Here is a 19,313-nt window from a genome sequence, read left to right on the forward strand (position 1 = left end):
AGACTATAAAAGAGAACCCAACCCAAAAAGTTTGGTTGATTAGTCTGTGGCATTCTGTTAAACTGTTGCTTATGGCGGTCTCTGTGAGCTTCTCAGCGACATTCAGCCAGCCAGGTATCCTGCCTGCAGTAGATGGAATGTGGCAATGGAACGCTGGCTGCGCGTGTCATAATAGGCTCTGAGCCTTTATATACCTGTGCACAGCAGCAGCCACCTTCAGTCTGCTGCTGGACAGCCAGCAGCAGCAGCAGCAGGAGAGGTATGTAATCAGGAGCCCTCCTGCTAAGGGTAGACAGCTGCTCGTTCCACCCCACCCCCCGCCTTAATTGGTTCTCCTCCCTTCCAACGGTGTTGAGGCGGGTGGGAACAGCAGGGGGTGAAGGTGCTGTGTTTAAAGAGGTGGAGTTATGCAGATCTAAAACGCGTGGATTGCAGCAGCAGCAAGCCGAAAAGTGCAGGCATGTAAGGGATCTAGAGGTTGACAACATGTCTTCTTAACGGGAGTCCAGGAGCTCATCTCCACAAATGGACTTTTCAGGATCCTTGGGTGGCTCCGTAGTTTGAAACCAATTCTGGTTATCGCTTCTCGGCCTTTTGGCTAAGATCAAGTGTAGTATCTGTTCTTATCAGTTTAATATCTGATACGTCCCCTATCTGGGGACCATATATTAAATGGATTTTTAGAACAGGGAGATGGAAAAAGAGCTTGCTCTGTCCACTCCACGCATTGACCTGGTATTGCAGTATCTCCAGGACCGGTGCACCCCTTCTTTAATGCAGTTTCTAAAATCAGAAAGAATTGAATTCAATGTTTTTTGTTCATTTTGCTTGTTTGTCGGATTTTGGGATGGACTCTTTGGCTCTGCTTTTCTTCTCCTCATTGGATTTTTCATGTTCAAAGTTGCAGAAGCCAGATTACAAGCTCATTTTGGTTCAACTTCAGCAACTGTGCATTGCATTGCCATGTAATGTGATGCAATGCTATCTTTCTAGCTCTCCCTTTTTACTTCCTTTTGGATAAACAGACATATTAGGCAAGCATTTTGGAGCTTTCACCTAAATAACTACAGGTGGTGAGATAAGCTGCACAATATAATTGACCTTTCAGTATATTGTTGCACACACACCATCTATTTAGCAAATGCCCTTGTTATCAACAGCAGCCTTTTAAACTCACCTGAGCTAACAGGTATGTGCGCTGGTTACTCTGCTGCGCTTAAAATTTCTTTTTTGGTTTGCTACAATGCCTTTTCTGAAACGTTGTCTCCTTCTGCTGGAACACTGACTTCTTTCATTTAATGCCTGCAGACTATAAAAGAGAACCCAACCCAAAAAGTTTGGTTGATTAGTCTGTGGCATTCTGTTAAACTGTTGCTTATGGCGGTCTCTGTGAGCTTCTCAGCGACATTCAGCCAGCCAGGTATCCTGCCTGCAGTAGATGGAATGTGGCAATGGAACGCTGGCTGCGCGTGTCATAATAGGCTCTGAGCCTTTATATACCTGTGCACAGCAGCAGCCACCTTCAGTCTGCTGCTGGACAGCCAGCAGCAGCAGGAGAGGTATGTAATCAGGAGCCCTCCTGCTAAGGGTAGACAGCTGCTCGTTCCACCCCACCCCCCGCCTTAATTGGTTCTCCTCCCTTCCAACGGTGTTGAGGCGGGTGGGAACAGCAGGGGGTGAAGGTGCTGTGTTTAAAGAGGTGGAGTTATGCAGATCTAAAACGCGTGGATTGCAGCAGCAGCAAGCCGAAAAGTGCAGGCATGTAAGGGATCTAGAGGTTGACAACATGTCTTCTTAACGGGAGTCCAGGAGCTCATCTCCACAAATGGACTTTTTAGGATCCTTGGGTGGCTCCGTAGTTTGAAACCAATTCTGGTTATCGCTTCTCGGCCTTTTGGCTAAGATACCACATCTTGCCAGAAGGATTCTAAGCCAATCGTGCCCTTGGCCTTGAGGCATCGGCGGTGTAAAAGCCGTCTTAAGCCTCATGCTGCTTTAGGGGGCAGATACGCAAAGAAACCAAGAAGGCGATCGACCCTATCTACCTTTTGAAGATGGCATCAGCAGTAGCGGCCGCAGTGCGCTATGCCAGAGCTGGTGACCTTCGCATCAAGAACTCTTTCAAGATCGAAGTGGACGATGCATCCAAGGAGAAGTTGACCTTGAAGTTTTTCGTGAGGAGAGTGCTGCTGGAGATCCTAGGAGTAAAGAGGGAAGACATCCTGGCCCTTCAAGATCGCCCCGGTTCCTTCACTTTGACTCTGGAGTCGGAGTATGCGTGCCAGAACCTCTTCCGCCAGATTCACCTGCACCTTTCAGATGAGGATCTTAAAGGACTCACCTTTGTCATCCTTTACTCCGGTGGAGAGAAGCCGCTCGTGGTTCAGATGAGCAACCCTCATGTTCCCTTAGTTAATATTATTTGCTTTCTTCAAAACTATTTCCCAGAACTGCGGTATTCCCACAAGGTCATGAATGAGGAAAACCTCTGGACGGGAAAGCATAAATTTTTTGTTAAATTTTGTGAAGATCCAAATGGCATTGGTGGTCAGCGTCATCCTCCGTCAAGTTTCCTGATCGGTAGGGAGCGGGGGCGCCTCTTCTACCCGGACATGCCCCTCTTCTGCCGGAAATGCATGTGTTTCGGTCACACTTATGAGAACTGCAAGGAGGAGGTGGCAATCTGTAAGAAGTGCTACAAGCATGGACATGCCACAATGGACTGTACCAATGAGATGGTGTGCAACATCTGCCGGGTCCCAGGTCACTCCTTCCGGGAGTGTCCTTTGAAGAAAAAGGCGGAAACCTATGCTGAAACGCTGGCAAAGCAACCTGCCCGTGTGCCTCCATCTGCTCCCGGGGGGCAGAGGCAACCCTCTGCTGTTCCTGCTCCTGCGGGTGCGTCTACAGCGCGGGGGCAGTCTTCTAGCTCTCCAGTACCTGCTCCACAGACCAAGCCTGCTAGTACATCAGGTGGTACGTCTGCACCTGCTGCACAGAGGAAGCCAACCAACCCTCCTGCTCCTGCTGCTAAGGGGGGTCCCACCGGTGCTCCTGTATCTACTGTGCGAACACAACCCCCTGTAGGCGGGTCCACAAGCACTTCAGTGCCTGCTGCGCAGGGAAAACCTGCCAGTTCTCCTATTCCTGCTGCGCATAAGCCCACGTCTATGCAGAAACCTCCAGCTGAGAAACCTGTCCGTCCTGAGAGGAGGGAAGCTTCATCTAAGGACTGGGCTGCTGATTCTGATCCGGGTGATATGGTGGTGGAGGGGAGTCCCTCTGCTGAAATCGGGACATTTAGCTCGGAGGAAGAAGCAATGGAGCTGGAAACTCGTAGGAAAAGGAAAACAGATGATAGGTCTGATGAGAATGTGGCCAGGGAGACTTCCAAGAAGTGTCCATTAAAACCAAGTCTTCTGCAATACAAGCCAATGGCTCCCGCTGCCCCTCCTGAGGAGCCAAGGCCTTCAGACCCTATAAACATTTATTTTTCGGACTCAGAAGTGCAGAGCCCGTTAACATCGGTGGGCTTTATGTCTGATTCTGACAGTAGTGTGACCTGAACTATCCTATCATGACCTCATCAATTAAAGTAGCCTCGCTCAATGTGAGGAGTATAAGGGGCTCTACAAGAAGGGCTGCTTTGTTTTCCTACCTGTCAACAGTGGACTGTGATGTCTTTTGTTTGCAAGAATGTAACATTGACTTTGATATGAATTATGCAGATTTAAGAAAAGATTGGCCTCATGGGCCCTCTATCTGGTCCGGAGATAATGAAAATCGTTCCTCTGGCATTGGAGTGCTGTTTAGGTCGCATGACTTTAAAATCAACTCTTTTGTGGACATTTCTTCTGGACGTGCTCTTTTCTTAAATATTAGTTTTAAAGGTGTGGACTTTAGACTTTTGAACATTTATGCTTCTCCGGTGAAGGAAGAGAGACATCAGTTGTTTGAAGATGTGCAATATTACCTACCTGGTTCATCGCCTCTGATGTTCTGTGAGGATTTCAATTGTGTCTTGCCTGGTGAAGGGAGAAGCGGGAGTTCCACCGTTCCTAAAAAAGACAAAACAGAGAAACAACTAAAGGATTTGTTAACTGATTTTTTTCTTAGAGACTCCTGGAAAGAGATCCGTAGTAATGATCCCGGTTATACTTGGGAGAACTCTTCTTCTAAATCTCGTATTGATTTTATTTTCATGTCCCAATATGTGAATGTCAAATCTGTTGTCTTAATCCCAAACATTTTTTCAGATCATAAGATGTTGCTATCAGAGTTAGAATTACCTGGGCTTGTCAAGGCAAGAGGAGTTTGGAGGCTAAATACAACATTGTTACAAGATCCTAAGGTAAGAACAGATTTTAAAGCGTTTTTTAATTATTTAAGAACAAAACAACAAAAATTTTTAACTCTGCTAGAATGGTGGGAATACAGCAAGATGAAGATAAAAAGTTTTTTTATCAAGGTCAGCATAGCCAATGCAAGAGAAAAGTCCGCTTGGCATAAAAGGCTTATTACTAAATTGCAGACCTGTTATCAACTAAGAGATGTGGGACTTGAAATGGACGATTTAATTGAAGCAACAAAAAAAGAAATTAAAAAGAGTATAGAGTCGAAGGGTAAGGAAATAATTTATAACTCAAAAATTGAAGTGATGGAGAAAAATGAAAAGTGCTCAAGATTTTTTTTTAAAAAAGTAGTTGCTGCTAAGGAAATGATAACAGAATTAGAGGGTGAAACTACAACTGAAGGTATGCTCAACCAAGCTCACCAGTTTTATCAGCAGCTTTTTAATGAGAAAACTATAGACCAGTCTTTTACTGAAGATGCCCTTAATTCATTAAAAAATAGTCTGAGCCGCGAAGACCAAGAATTGTTATGCACTGAAGTCACCTTGTCGGAAGTAGATGCTGCTATCAAAAGTTTTTCCTATGGGAAAACCCCTGGTTCTGACGGTTTGCCTGTTGAATTTTATCGTGAATTTTGGAATTTTTTAAAACCCGACTTGTTTTTAGTAATCAAAGAAGCTTTTAAGTGTGATATCCTGCCTATATCTTGGAGAAGTGGTCTGGTCTCCCTGATTTTTAAAAAAGGAGCCAAATCCCATCTGGCAAACTGGAGACCAATCACACTGTTGAATGTTGATTACAAGTTGATGTCCAAAATTTTAGTGAACCGTTTTAAAAAAGTTTTATCCAAAGTTATTTATGAAGACCAGGTATGTGGGGTGCCAGGAAGAGGAGTTGCGGAGCATCTCAATACCATCCGCGATGTCATATGGTACCAGCAATCCAGGAAGCAAGACTTAGCAATTTTATCGTTGGATTTTCAAAAGGCTTTTGATCGTGTCTCTCATTGTTTTTTATGGTTGGTTTTAAAAAAAATGGGCTTCCCTGAAATTTTTATCAAGCAAGTGGCACTTTTATATAAGAACTCTTTTAGTAAAATTTTAATCAATGGATTTTTGTCTAATGAAGTGTTTTTGCATTCAGGTGTGAAGCAAGGCTGCCCTTTGTCCCCAGTGCTATTTATATGTGCAATAGAGCCTCTTTTATCTATGCTACGAGAGGATAAAGTGATTAAAGGTGTCCCTATCCCTGGAGGACATGGAAGAGATGTGAAGGTAATGGGCTACATGGATGATATTACTATTTTTTGTTCATCACCTGCCGCTCTCAGGAGAGCTATAAGAACGACCAATTTTTTTTGTGAAGCCTCAGGTTTTAAGTTAAACATTGAGAAATGTGATTGTTTTGTCCGTGGCAATTGGGCGGATGTGTCCATCCCTGATCTCCCGATGCAGTCAGAGAAGATTAAAATTCTGGGCGTGATTTTTGATCGACAGAATGATGGAATGAAGAGCTGGGATGGAGTAAGGGACAAAATACAAAAGAAGATTGACTTTTGGAAATTAAGAAAATTAACAATCGAAGGTAAAGTTTTAATTATTAAGGCCCTTCTGCTTCCTGTCATGTTATATCTCAGTTATGTTTATCCCCCAAGTGACCTTACAGCGAGAAGATTACAGAGAATGCTGTTTGAATTTGTGTGGAACTCTAAGTTCGAAAAGGTGAAGAGAGAAACAATGTACAAGATGCACCACCTTGGTGGTAAGGATGTTCCCAACGTCAAACTGTTTTTATACTCCAAGTTTTTTAGCCTCTGTTTTAAATATATGTTTGCTTCAAGCCCTTGGGCACATTTTTTAAGATATGCAGCTGGCCACATTTTTAGGAGGCGAAAGTGGATATCCATTTCTTTAACAAGCCCAGTGTTGTTATCCCATCCACAACAATATGCCATCCTGGAGAAAGTTATCAGATTATATGGCCTAGATTCTTTTGAGATGGAGACATTGAAGAATGCAAGGAAGCTGCTGCAGCAATTAAAAAAGAAAGAAACTTTGACGCCCATAAGCCATTATTCATATAGCAGAGTCACTAAAATATGGAATTTAACAAATGCACCTTACCTGATGAATCAACATAAAGACTTAGCTTGGATGATTGTGCAGGAATGTTTACCGACTCGTGATTTCCAGTATAAAAGAAGACTTAGCACTATACAAACCTGCCCGAGGCATCAGTGCAATAATGATGAGACTACTATGCACCTTATTTGGAATTGTGATTTTGCACAGCAAGTGTGGAAAGACTGTGGTGAGCTTTTAAAATTTTTATCTGGTCTTAATTTTTTAAGCCATGAAGTGGTTTTATATGGGATTTTACCAAACATGACGAAAGAAAAAGAGAGAGTTTTATGGTGCACTTTGAGTTGTGTTAAAAGTGCTCTATGGAAGACCAGAAACATATTGTTGTTTAAAAGAGACTATATAGAAGTCAAGGATTGTATAAGACTGGCATTAAGTGAAATTTATATGTACTACCTAATGGATATGAAGAAGCTTGGAAAGAAAAGAGCCCTGAGTATATGGAACTATCACCTATGGAAGATGTTATTTTAAAGCTCTGAAGAAAAGATAAAGACTACGATATTTTAAATATAAACGCAAAATCTGTTCTTATCAGTTTAATATCTGATACGTCCCCTATCTGGGGACCATATATTAAATGGATTTTTAGAACAGGGAGATGGAAAAAGAGCTTGCTCTGTCCACTCCACGCATTGACCTGGTATTGCAGTATCTCCAGGACCGGTGCACCCCTTCTTTAATGCAGTTTCTAAAATCAGAAAGAATTGAATTCAATGTTTTTTGTTCATTTTGCTTGTTTGTCGGATTTTGGGATGGACTCTTTGGCTCTGCTTTTCTTCTCCTCATTGGATTTTTCATGTTCAAAGTTGCAGAAGCCAGATTACAAGCTCATTTTGGTTCAACTTCAGCAACTGTGCATTGCATTGCCATGTAATGTGATGCAATGCTATCTTTCTAGCTCTCCCTTTTTACTTCCTTTTGGATAAACAGACATATTAGGCAAGCATTTTGGAGCTTTCACCTAAATAACTACAGGTGGTGAGATAAGCTGCACAATATAATTGACCTTTCAGTATATTGTTGCACACACACCATCTATTTAGCAAATGCCCTTGTTATCAACAGCAGCCTTTTAAACTCACCTGAGCTAACAGGTATGTGCGCTGGTTACTCTGCTGCGCTTAAAATTTCTTTTTTGGTTTGCTACAATGCCTTTTCTGAAACGTTGTCTCCTTCTGCTGGAACACTGACTTCTTTCATTTAATGCCTGCAGACTATAAAAGAGAACCCAACCCAAAAAGTTTGGTTGATTAGTCTGTGGCATTCTGTTAAACTGTTGCTTATGGCGGTCTCTGTGAGCTTCTCAGCGACATTCAGCCAGCCAGGTATCCTGCCTGCAGTAGATGGAATGTGGCAATGGAACGCTGGCTGCGCGTGTCATAATAGGCTCTGAGCCTTTATATACCTGTGCACAGCAGCAGCCACCTTCAGTCTGCTGCTGGACAGCCAGCAGCAGCAGCAGGAGAGGTATGTAATCAGGAGCCCTCCTGCTAAGGGTAGACAGCTGCTCGTTCCACCCCACCCCCCGCCTTAATTGGTTCTCCTCCCTTCCAACGGTGTTGAGGCGGGTGGGAACAGCAGGGGGTGAAGGTGCTGTGTTTAAAGAGGTGGAGTTATGCAGATCTAAAACGCGTGGATTGCAGCAGCAGCAAGCCGAAAAGTGCAGGCATGTAAGGGATCTAGAGGTTGACAACATGTCTTCTTAACGGGAGTCCAGGAGCTCATCTCCACAAATGGACTTTTTAGGATCCTTGGGTGGCTCCGTAGTTTGAAACCAATTCTGGTTATCGCTTCTCGGCCTTTTGGCTAAGATCAAGTGTAGTATCTGTTCTTATCAGTTTAATATCTGATACGTCCCCTATCTGGGGACCATATATTAAATGGATTTTTAGAACAGGGAGATGGAAAAAGAGCTTGCTCTGTCCACTCCACGCATTGACCTGGTATTGCAGTATCTCCAGGACCGGTGCACCCCTTCTTTAATGCAGTTTCTAAAATCAGAAAGAATTGAATTCAATGATTTTTGTTCATTTTGCTTGTTTGTCGGATTTTGGGATGGACTCTTTGGCTCTGCTTTTCTTCTCCTCATTGGATTTTTCATGTTCAAAGTTGCAGAAGCCAGATTACAAGCTCATTTTGGTTCAACTTCAGCAACTGTGCATTGCATTGCCATGTAATGTGATGCAATGCTATCTTTCTAGCTCTCCCTTTTTACTTCCTTTTGGATAAACAGACATATTAGGCAAGCATTTTGGAGCTTTCACCTAAATAACTACAGGTGGTGAGATAAGCTGCACAATATAATTGACCTTTCAGTATATTGTTGCACACACACCATCTATTTAGCAAATGCCCTTGTTATCAACAGCAGCCTTTTAAACTCACCTGAGCTAACAGGTATGTGCGCTGGTTACTCTGCTGCGCTTAAAATTTCTTTTTTGGTTTGCTACAATGCCTTTTCTGAAACGTTGTCTCCTTCTGCTGGAACACTGACTTCTTTCATTTAATGCCTGCAGACTATAAAAGAGAACCCAACCCAAAAAGTTTGGTTGATTAGTCTGTGGCATTCTGTTAAACTGTTGCTTATGGCGGTCTCTGTGAGCTTCTCAGCGACATTCAGCCAGCCAGGTATCCTGCCTGCAGTAGATGGAATGTGGCAATGGAACGCTGGCTGCGCGTGTCATAATAGGCTCTGAGCCTTTATATACCTGTGCACAGCAGCAGCCACCTTCAGTCTGCTGCTGGACAGCCAGCAGCAGCAGCAGCAGGAGAGGTATGTAATCAGGAGCCCTCCTGCTAAGGGTAGACAGCTGCTCGTTCCACCCCACCCCCCGCCTTAATTGGTTCTCCTCCCTTCCAACGGTGTTGAGGCGGGTGGGAACAGCAGGGGGTGAAGGTGCTGTGTTTAAAGAGGTGGAGTTATGCAGATCTAAAACGCGTGGATTGCAGCAGCAGCAAGCCGAAAAGTGCAGGCATGTAAGGGATCTAGAGGTTGACAACATGTCTTCTTAACGGGAGTCCAGGAGCTCATCTCCACAAATGGACTTTTTAGGATCCTTGGGTGGCTCCGTAGTTTGAAACCAATTCTGGTTATCGCTTCTCGGCCTTTTGGCTAAGATCAAGTGTAGTATCTGTTCTTATCAGTTTAATATCTGATACGTCCCCTATCTGGGGACCATATATTAAATGGATTTTTAGAACAGGGAGATGGAAAAAGAGCTTGCTCTGTCCACTCCACGCATTGACCTGGTATTGCAGTATCTCCAGGACCGGTGCACCCCTTCTTTAATGCAGTTTCTAAAATCAGAAAGAATTGAATTCAATGTTTTTTGTTCATTTTGCTTGTTTGTCGGATTTTGGGATGGACTCTTTGGCTCTGCTTTTCTTCTCCTCATTGGATTTTTCATGTTCAAAGTTGCAGAAGCCAGATTACAAGCTCATTTTGGTTCAACTTCAGCAACTGTGCATTGCATTGCCATGTAATGTGATGCAATGCTATCTTTCAAGCTCTCCCTTTTTACTTCCTTTTGGATAAACAGACATATTAGGCAAGCATTTTGGAGCTTTCACCTAAATAACTACAGGTGGTGAGATAAGCTGCACAATATAATTGACCTTTCAGTATATTGTTGCACACACACCATCTATTTAGCAAATGCCCTTGTTATCAACAGCAGCCTTTTAAACTCACCTGAGCTAACAGGTATGTGCGCTGGTTACTCTGCTGCGCTTAAAATTTCTTTTTTGGTTTGCTACAATGCCTTTTCTGAAACGTTGTCTCCTTCTGCTGGAACACTGACTTCTTTCATTTAATGCCTGCAGACTATAAAAGAGAACCCAACCCAAAAAGTTTGGTTGATTAGTCTGTGGCATTCTGTTAAACTGTTGCTTATGGCGGTCTCTGTGAGCTTCTCAGCGACATTCAGCCAGCCAGGTATCCTGCCTGCAGTAGATGGAATGTGGCAATGGAACGCTGGCTGCGCGTGTCATAATAGGCTCTGAGCCTTTATATACCTGGGCACAGCAGCAGCCACCTTCAGTCTGCTGCTGGACAGCCAGCAGCAGCAGCAGCAGGAGAGGTATGTAATCAGGAGCCCTCCTGCTAAGGGTAGACAGCTGCTCGTTCCACCCCACCCCCCGCCTTAATTGGTTCTCCTCCCTTCCAACGGTGTTGAGGCGGGTGGGAACAGCAGGGGGTGAAGGTGCTGTGTTTAAAGAGGTGGAGTTATGCAGATCTAAAACGCGTGGATTGCAGCAGCAGCAAGCCGAAAAGTGCAGGCATGTAAGGGATCTAGAGGTTGACAACATGTCTTCTTAACGGGAGTCCAGGAGCTCATCTCCACAAATGGACTTTTTAGGATCCTTGGGTGGCTCCGTAGTTTGAAACCAATTCTGGTTATCGCTTCTCGGCCTTTTGGCTAAGATCAAGTGTAGTATCTGTTCTTATCAGTTTAATATCTGATACGTCCCCTATCTGGGGACCATATATTAAATGGATTTTTAGAACAGGGAGATGGAAAAAGAGCTTGCTCTGTCCACTCCACGCATTGACCTGGTATTGCAGTATCTCCAGGACCGGTGCACCCCTTCTTTAATGCAGTTTCTAAAATCAGAAAGAATTGAATTCAATGTTTTTTGTTCATTTTGCTTGTTTGTCGGATTTTGGGATGGACTCTTTGGCTCTGCTTTTCTTCTCCTCATTGGATTTTTCATGTTCAAAGTTGCAGAAGCCAGATTACAAGCTCATTTTGGTTCAACTTCAGCAACTGTGCATTGCATTGCCATGTAATGTGATGCAATGCTATCTTTCTAGCTCTCCCTTTTTACTTCCTTTTGGATAAACAGACATATTAGGCAAGCATTTTGGAGCTTTCACCTAAATAACTACAGGTGGTGAGATAAGCTGCACAATATAATTGACCTTTCAGTATATTGTTGCACACACACCATCTATTTAGCAAATGCCCTTGTTATCAACAGCAGCCTTTTAAACTCACCTGAGCTAACAGGTATGTGCGCTGGTTACTCTGCTGCGCTTAAAATTTCTTTTTTGGTTTGCTACAATGCCTTTTCTGAAACGTTGTCTCCTTCTGCTGGAACACTGACTTCTTTCATTTAATGCCTGCAGACTATAAAAGAGAACCCAACCCAAAAAGTTTGGTTGATTAGTCTGTGGCATTCTGTTAAACTGTTGCTTATGGCGGTCTCTGTGAGCTTCTCAGCGACATTCAGCCAGCCAGGTATCCTGCCTGCAGTAGATGGAATGTGGCAATGGAACGCTGGCTGCGCGTGTCATAATAGGCTCTGAGCCTTTATATACCTGTGCACAGCAGCAGCCACCTTCAGTCTGCTGCTGGACAGCCAGCAGCAGCAGCAGCAGGAGAGGTATGTAATCAGGAGCCCTCCTGCTAAGGGTAGACAGCTGCTCGTTCCACCCCACCCCCCGCCTTAATTGGTTCTCCTCCCTTCCAACAGTGTTGAGGCGGGTGGGAACAGCAGGGGGTGAAGGTGCTGTGTTTAAAGAGGTGGAGTTATGCAGATCTAAAACGCGTGGATTGCAGCAGCAGCAAGCCGAAAAGTGCAGGCATGTAAGGGATCTAGAGGTTGACAACATGTCTTCTTAACGGGAGTCCAGGAGCTCATCTCCACAAATGGACTTTTTAGGATCCTTGGGTGGCTCCGTAGTTTGAAACCAATTCTGGTTATCGCTTCTCGGCCTTTTGGCTAAGATCAAGTGTAGTATCTGTTCTTATCAGTTTAATATCTGATACGTCCCCTATCTGGGGACCATATATTAAATGGATTTTTAGAACAGGGAGATGGAAAAAGAGCTTGCTCTGTCCACTCCACGCATTGACCTGGTATTGCAGTATCTCCAGGACCGGTGCACCCCTTCTTTAATGCAGTTTCTAAAATCAGAAAGAATTGAATTCAATGTTTTTTGTTCATTTTGCTTGTTTGTCGGATTTTGGGATGGACTCTTTGGCTCTGCTTTTCTTCTCCTCATTGGATTTTTCATGTTCAAAGTTGCAGAAGCCAGATTACAAGCTCATTTTGGTTCAACTTCAGCAACTGTGCATTGCATTGCCATGTAATGTGATGCAATGCTATCTTTCTAGCTCTCCCTTTTTACTTCCTTTTGGATAAACAGACATATTAGGCAAGCATTTTGGAGCTTTCACCTAAATAACTACAGGTGGTGAGATAAGCTGCACAATATAATTGACCTTTCAGTATATTGTTGCACACACACCATCTATTTAGCAAATGCCCTTGTTATCAACAGCAGCCTTTTAAACTCACCTGAGCTAACAGGTATGTGCGCTGGTTACTCTGCTGCGCTTAAAATTTCTTTTTTGGTTTGCTACAATGCCTTTTCTGAAACGTTGTCTCCTCCTGCTGGAACACTGACTTCTTTCATTTAATGCCTGCAGACTATAAAAGAGAACCCAACCCAAAAAGTTTGGTTGATTAGTCTGTGGCTTCTGTTAAACTGTTGCTTATGGCGGTCTCTGTGAGCTTCTCAGCGACATTCAGCCAGCCAGGTATCCTGCCTGCAGTAGATGGAATGTGGCAATGGAACGCTGGCTGCGCGTGTCATAATAGGCTCTGAGCCTTAATATACCTGTGCACAGCAGCAGCCACCTTCAGTCTGCTGCTGGACAGCCAGCAGCAGCAGCAGCAGGAGAGGTATGTAATCAGGAGCCCTCCTGCTAAGGGTAGACAGCTGCTCGTTCCACCCCACCCCCCGCCTTAATTGGTTCTCCTCCCTTCCAACGGTGTTGAGGCGGGTGGGAACAGCAGGGGGTGAAGGTGCTGTGTTTAAAGAGGTGGAGTTATGCAGATCTAAAACGCGTGGATTGCAGCAGCAGCAAGCCGAAAAGTGCAGGCATGTAAGGGATCTAGAGGTTGACAACATGTCTTCTTAACGGGAGTCCAGGAGCTCATCTCCACAAATGGACTTTTTAGGATCCTTGGGTGGCTCCGTAGTTTGAAACCAATTCTGGTTATCGCTTCTCGGCCTTTTGGCTAAGATCAAGTGTAGTATCTGTTCTTATCAGTTTAATATCTGATACGTCCCCTATCTGGGGACCATATATTAAATGGATTTTTAGAACAGGGAGATGGAAAAAGAGCTTGCTCTGTCCACTCCACGCATTGACCTGGTATTGCAGTATCTCCAGGACCGGTGCACCCCTTCTTTAATGCAGTTTCTAAAATCAGAAAGAATTGAATTCAATGTTTTTTGTTCATTTTGCTTGTTTGTCGGATTTTGGGATGGACTCTTTGGCTTTGCTTTTCTTCTCCTCATTGGATTTTTCATGTTCAAAGTTGCAGAAGCCAGATTACAAGCTCATTTTGGTTCAACTTCAGCAACTGTGCATTGCATTGCCATGTAATGTGATGCAATGCTATCTTTCTAGCTCTCCCTTTTTACTTCCTTTTGGATAAACAGACATATTAGGCAAGCATTTTGGAGCTTTCACCTAAATAACTACAGGTGGTGAGATAAGCTGCACAATATAATTGACCTTTCAGTATATTGTTGCACACACACCATCTATTTAGCAAATGCCCTTGTTATCAACAGCAGCCTTTTAAACTCACCTGAGCTAACAGGTATGTGCGCTGGTTACTCTGCTGCGCTTAAAATTTCTTTTTTGGTTTGCTACAATGCCTTTTCTGAAACGTTGTCTCCTTCTGCTGGAACACTGACTTCTTTCATTTAATGCCTGCAGACTATAAAAGAGAACCCAACCCAAAAAGTTTGGTTGATTAGTCTGTGGCATTCTGTTAAACTGTTGCTTATGGCGGTCTCTGTGAGCTTCTCAGCGACATTCAGCCAGCCAGGTATCCTGCCTGCAGTAGATGGAATGTGGCAATGGAACGCTGGCTGCGCGTGTCATAATAGGCTCTGAGCCTTTATATACCTGTGCACAGCAGCAGCCACCTTCAGTCTGCTGCTGGACAGCCAGCAGCAGCAGCAGCAGGAGAGGTATGTAATCAGGAGCCCTCCTGCTAAGGGTAGACAGCTGCTCGTTCCACCCCACCCCCCGCCTTAATTGGTTCTCCTCCCTTCCAACGGTGTTGAGGCGGGTGGGAACAGCAGGGGGTGAAGGTGCTGTGTTTAAAGAGGTGGAGTTATGCAGATCTAAAACGCGTGGATTGCAGCAGCAGCAAGCCGAAAAGTGCAGGCATGTAAGGGATCTAGAGGTTGACAACATGTCTTCTTAACGGGAGTCCAGGAGCTCATCTCCACAAATGGACTTTTCAGGATCCTTGGGTGGCTCCGTAGTTTGAAACCAATTCTGGTTATCGCTTCTCGGCCTTTTGGCTAAGATCAAGTGTAGTATCTGTTCTTATCAGTTTAATATCTGATACGTCCCCTATCTGGGGACCATATATTAAATGGATTTTTAGAACAGGGAGATGGAAAAAGAGCTTGCTCTGTCCACTCCACGCATTGACCTGGTATTGCAGTATCTCCAGGACCGGTGCACCCCTTCTTTAATGCAGTTTCTAAAATCAGAAAGAATTGAATTCAATGTTTTTTGTTCATTTTGCTTGTTTGTCGGATTTTGGGATGGACTCTTTGGCTTTGCTTTTCTTCTCCTCATTGGATTTTTCATGTTCAAAGTTGCAGAAGCCAGATTACAAGCTCATTTTGGTTCAACTTCAGCAACTGTGCATTGCATTGCCATGTAATGTGATGCAATGCTATCTTTCTAGCTCTCCCTTTTTACTTCCTTTTGGATAAACAGACATATTAGGCAAGCATTTTGGAGCTTTCACCTAAATAACTACAGGTGGTGAGATAAGCTGCACAATATAATTGACCTTTCAGTATATTGTTGCACACACACCATCTATTTAGCAAATGCCCTTGTTATCAACAGCAGCCTTTTAAACTCACCTGAGCTAACAGGTATGTGCGCTGGTTACTCTGCTGCGCTTAAAATTTCTTTTTTGGTTTGCTACAATGCCTTTTCTGAAACGTTGTCTCCTTCTGCTGGAACACTGACTTCTTTCATTTAATGCCTGCAGACTATAAAAGAGAACCCAACCCAAAAAGTTTGGTTGATTAGTCTGTGGCATTCTGTTAAACTGTTGCTTATGGCGGTCTCTGTGAGCTTCTCAGCGACATTCAGCCAGCCAGGTATCCTGCCTGCAGTAGATGGAATGTGGCAATGGAACGCTGGCTGCGCGTGTCATAATAGGCTCTGAGCCTTTATATACCTGTGCACAGCAGCAGCCACCTTCAGTCTGCTGCTGGACAGCCAGCAGCAGCAGCAGCAGGAGAGGTATGTAATCAGGAGCCCTCCTGCTAAGGGTAGACAGCTGCTCGTTCCACCCCACCCCCCGCCTTAATTGGTTCTCCTCCCTTCCAACGGTGTTGAGGCGGGTGGGAACAGCAGGGGGTGAAGGTGCTGTGTTAAAAGAGGTGGAGTTATGCAGATCTAAAACGCGTGGATTGCAGCAGCAGCAAGCCGAAAAGTGCAGGCATGTAAGGGATCTAGAGGTTGACAACATGTCTTCTTAACGGGAGTCCAGGAGCTCATCTCCACAAATGGACTTTTCAGGATCCTTGGGTGGCTCCGTAGTTTGAAACCAATTCTGGTTATCGTTTCTCGGCCTTTTGGCTAAGATCAAGTGTAGTATCTGTTCTTATCAGTTTAATATCTGATACGTCCCCTATCTGGGGACCATATATTAAATGGATTTTTAGAACAGGGAGATGGAAAAAGAGCTTGCTCTGTCCACTCCACGCATTGACCTGGTATTGCAGTATCTCCAGGACCGGTGCACCCCTTCTTTAATGCAGTTTCTAAAATCAGAAAGAATTGAATTCAATGTTTTTTGTTCATTTTGCTTGTTTGTCGGATTTTGGGATGGACTCTTTGGCTTTGCTTTTCTTCTCCTCATTGGATTTTTCATGTTCAAAGTTGCAGAAGCCAGATTACAAGCTCATTTTGGTTCAACTTCAGCAACTGTGCATTGCATTGCCATGTAATGTGATGCAATGCTATCTTTCTAGCTCTCCCTAACAGGGGCCATTATACTTATGGAGCAATCTATGGGGCCATTATACAGCATGGAGCAATCTATAGGGCCATTACAGCATGGAGCAATCTATGGGGCCATTATACAGCATGGAGCAATCTATGGGGCCATTATACAGCATGGAGCTATCTATAGGGCCATTACAGCATGGAGCAATGTATAGGGCCATTACAGCATGGAGCAATCTATGGGGCCATTACAGCATGGCGCAATCTATGGGACCATTACAGCATGGAGCAATGTGTGGGGCCATTATACAGCATGGAGCAATCTATGGGGCCATTATACAGCATGGAGCAATCTATGGGCCCATTATATTTATGGAGCAATCTATAGCTCCATTACAGCATGGAGCAATCTATGGGGCCATTATACTTATGGAGCAATCTATGGGGCCATTACAGCATGGCGCAATCTATGGGGCCACTATACAGCATGGAGCAATCTATGGTGCCATTATACTTATGGAGCAATCTATAGGGCCATTACAGCATGGAGCAATCTATGGGGCCATTGTACAGCATGGAGCAATCTATGGGGCCATTATACTTATGGAGCAATCTATGGGGCCATTACAGCATGACGCAATCTATGGGGCCATTGTGCAGCATGGAGCAATCTATGGGGCCATTATACTTATGGAGCAATTTATGGGGCCATTACAGCATGGCGCAATCTATGGGGCCATTATACAGCATGGAGCAATCTATAGGGACATTATACAGTAGCGAGCAATCTATAGGGCCATTATACAGCATGGGTTAATCTATGGGGCCATTATACAGCATGGAGCAATCTATGGGGCCATTATCCTTATGGAGCAATCTATAGGGCCATTACAGCATGGAGCAATCTATGGGGCCATTATACTTATGGAGCAATCTATAGGGCCATTACAGCATGGAGCAATCTATGGGGCCATTATACAGTAGGGAGCAATCTATGGGGCCATTATACTTATGGAGCAATCTATAGGGCCATTACAGCATGCAGCAATCTATGGGGCCATTATACAGCATGGAACAATCTATGGAGCCATTATACAGTATGGAGCAATCTATGGGGCCATTATACAGCATGGAGCAATCTATGGGGCCATTATACAGCATGGAGCAATCTATGGGGCCATTATACAGCATGGAGCAATCTATAGGGCCATTATACTTATGGAGCAATCTATCTGGCCATTATACAGTATGGAGCAATCTATGGAGCCATTATGCAGCATGGAGCAATCTATGGGCCCATTATACAGCATGGAGCAATCTATGGGGCCATTATACAGTATGGAGCAATCTATGGGGCCATTATACAGCATGGAGCAATCTATGGGGCCATTATACTTATGGAGCAATCTATAGGGCCATTATACTTATGGAGCAATCTATGGGGCCATTATAGTTATGGAGCAATCTATGGGGCCATTATACAGCATGGAACAATCTATGGGGCCATTATACTTATGGAGCAATCTATAGGGCCATTATACTTATGGAGCAATCTATGGGGCCATTATACTTATGGAGCAATCTATGGGGCCGTTACAGCATGGCCCAATCTATGGGGCCATTACCGCATGGAGCAATCTATGGGGCCATTATACTTATGGAGCAATCTATGGGACCATTACAGCGTGGAGCAATCTATGGGGCCATTATACAGCATGGAGCAATCTATGGGGCCATTATACAGCATGGAGCAATCTATGGGGCCATTATACAGCATGGAGCAATCTATGGGGCCATTATACAGCATGGAGCAATCTATGGGGCCATTATACTTATGGAGCAATCTATGGGGCCATTATACAGCATGGAGCAATCTATAGGGCCATTACATCATGGAGCAATCTATGGGGCCATTATACAGTATGGAGCAATCTATAGGGCCATTACATCATGGAGCAATCTATGGGGCCATTATACTTATGGAGCAATCTATGGGACCATTACAGCATGGAGCACTCTATGGGGCCATTATACAGCATGGAGCAATCTATGGGGCCATTATACAGCATGGCGCAATCTATGGGGCCATTATACAGGATGGAGCAATCTTTGGGCCATTATACAGCATGGAGCAATCTATAGGGCCATTATACTTATGGAGCAATCTATAGGGCCATTATACTTATGGAGCAATCTATGGGGCCATTATACTTATGGAGCAATCTATGGGGCCATTACAGCATGGCGCAATTTATGGGGCCATTACCGCATGGAGCAATCTATGGGGCCATTATACTTATGGAGCAATCTATAGGGCCATTAGACTCATGGAGCAATCTGTATGGCCATTATACTTATGCAGCAATCTATAGGGCCATTACAGCATGGAGCAATCTATGGGGCCATTATACATTAGGGAGCAATCTATGGGGCCATTATACTTATGGAGCAATCTATAGGGCCATTACAGCATGCAGCAATCTATGGGGCCATTATACAGCAGGGAGCAATCTATGGGGCCATTATACAGCAGGAAGCAATCTATGGGGCCATTATACAGCAGGGAGCAATCTATGGGGCCATTATAAAGCATGGAGCAATCTATAGGGCCATTACAGCATGGAGTAATCTATGCAGCCATTATACTTTTGGAGCAATCTATAGGGCCATTATACTTATGGAGAAATCTATAGGGCCATTATACTTATGGAGAAATCTATGGGGCCATTATACAGTATGGAGCAATCTATGGAGCCATTATGCAGTATGGAGCAATCTATGGAGCCATTATGCAGCATGGAGCAATC

At 44.2% G+C, this 19,313-nt stretch overlaps 8 non-coding genes and 1 pseudogene across 8 annotated transcripts; all 9 read left to right on the plus strand.

The window, feature by feature from the left end:
* Positions 1 to 578: 578 nt before the first annotated feature.
* On the plus strand, positions 579 to 769 carry LOC141198245 (U2 spliceosomal RNA). The gene has a single exon (XR_012270202.1). It is a non-coding gene; the product is annotated as a U2 spliceosomal RNA (small nuclear RNA).
* Positions 770 to 6,994: 6,225 nt separating this feature from the next.
* Positions 6,995 to 7,170, plus strand: LOC141197884 (U2 spliceosomal RNA; annotated as a pseudogene).
* A 1,112-nt stretch (positions 7,171 to 8,282) lies between these two features.
* Positions 8,283 to 8,473, plus strand: LOC141198246 (U2 spliceosomal RNA). The gene has a single exon (XR_012270203.1). It is a non-coding gene; the product is annotated as a U2 spliceosomal RNA (small nuclear RNA).
* Positions 8,474 to 9,588: 1,115 nt separating this feature from the next.
* LOC141198247 (U2 spliceosomal RNA) lies at positions 9,589 to 9,779 on the plus strand. The gene has a single exon (XR_012270204.1). It is a non-coding gene; the product is annotated as a U2 spliceosomal RNA (small nuclear RNA).
* Positions 9,780 to 10,894: 1,115 nt separating this feature from the next.
* Positions 10,895 to 11,085, plus strand: LOC141198249 (U2 spliceosomal RNA). Its single transcript, XR_012270206.1, has one exon. It is a non-coding gene; the product is annotated as a U2 spliceosomal RNA (small nuclear RNA).
* Positions 11,086 to 12,200: 1,115 nt separating this feature from the next.
* Positions 12,201 to 12,391, plus strand: LOC141198250 (U2 spliceosomal RNA). Its single transcript, XR_012270207.1, has one exon. It is a non-coding gene; the product is annotated as a U2 spliceosomal RNA (small nuclear RNA).
* A 1,114-nt stretch (positions 12,392 to 13,505) lies between these two features.
* On the plus strand, positions 13,506 to 13,696 carry LOC141198251 (U2 spliceosomal RNA). Its single transcript, XR_012270208.1, has one exon. It is a non-coding gene; the product is annotated as a U2 spliceosomal RNA (small nuclear RNA).
* Positions 13,697 to 14,811: 1,115 nt separating this feature from the next.
* On the plus strand, positions 14,812 to 15,002 carry LOC141198252 (U2 spliceosomal RNA). The gene has a single exon (XR_012270209.1). It is a non-coding gene; the product is annotated as a U2 spliceosomal RNA (small nuclear RNA).
* Positions 15,003 to 16,117: 1,115 nt separating this feature from the next.
* Positions 16,118 to 16,308, plus strand: LOC141198449 (U2 spliceosomal RNA). The gene has a single exon (XR_012270399.1). It is a non-coding gene; the product is annotated as a U2 spliceosomal RNA (small nuclear RNA).
* Positions 16,309 to 19,313: the final 3,005 nt, after the last annotated feature.

The sequence above is a fragment of the Phyllobates terribilis genome, unplaced genomic scaffold, assembly GCF_046119375.1.
Source record: "Phyllobates terribilis strain yellow unplaced genomic scaffold, ASM4611937v1 Scaffold_94__1_contigs__length_6153435, whole genome shotgun sequence".
In the NCBI taxonomy this organism is placed as follows: Eukaryota; Metazoa; Chordata; class Amphibia; order Anura; family Dendrobatidae; genus Phyllobates; species Phyllobates terribilis.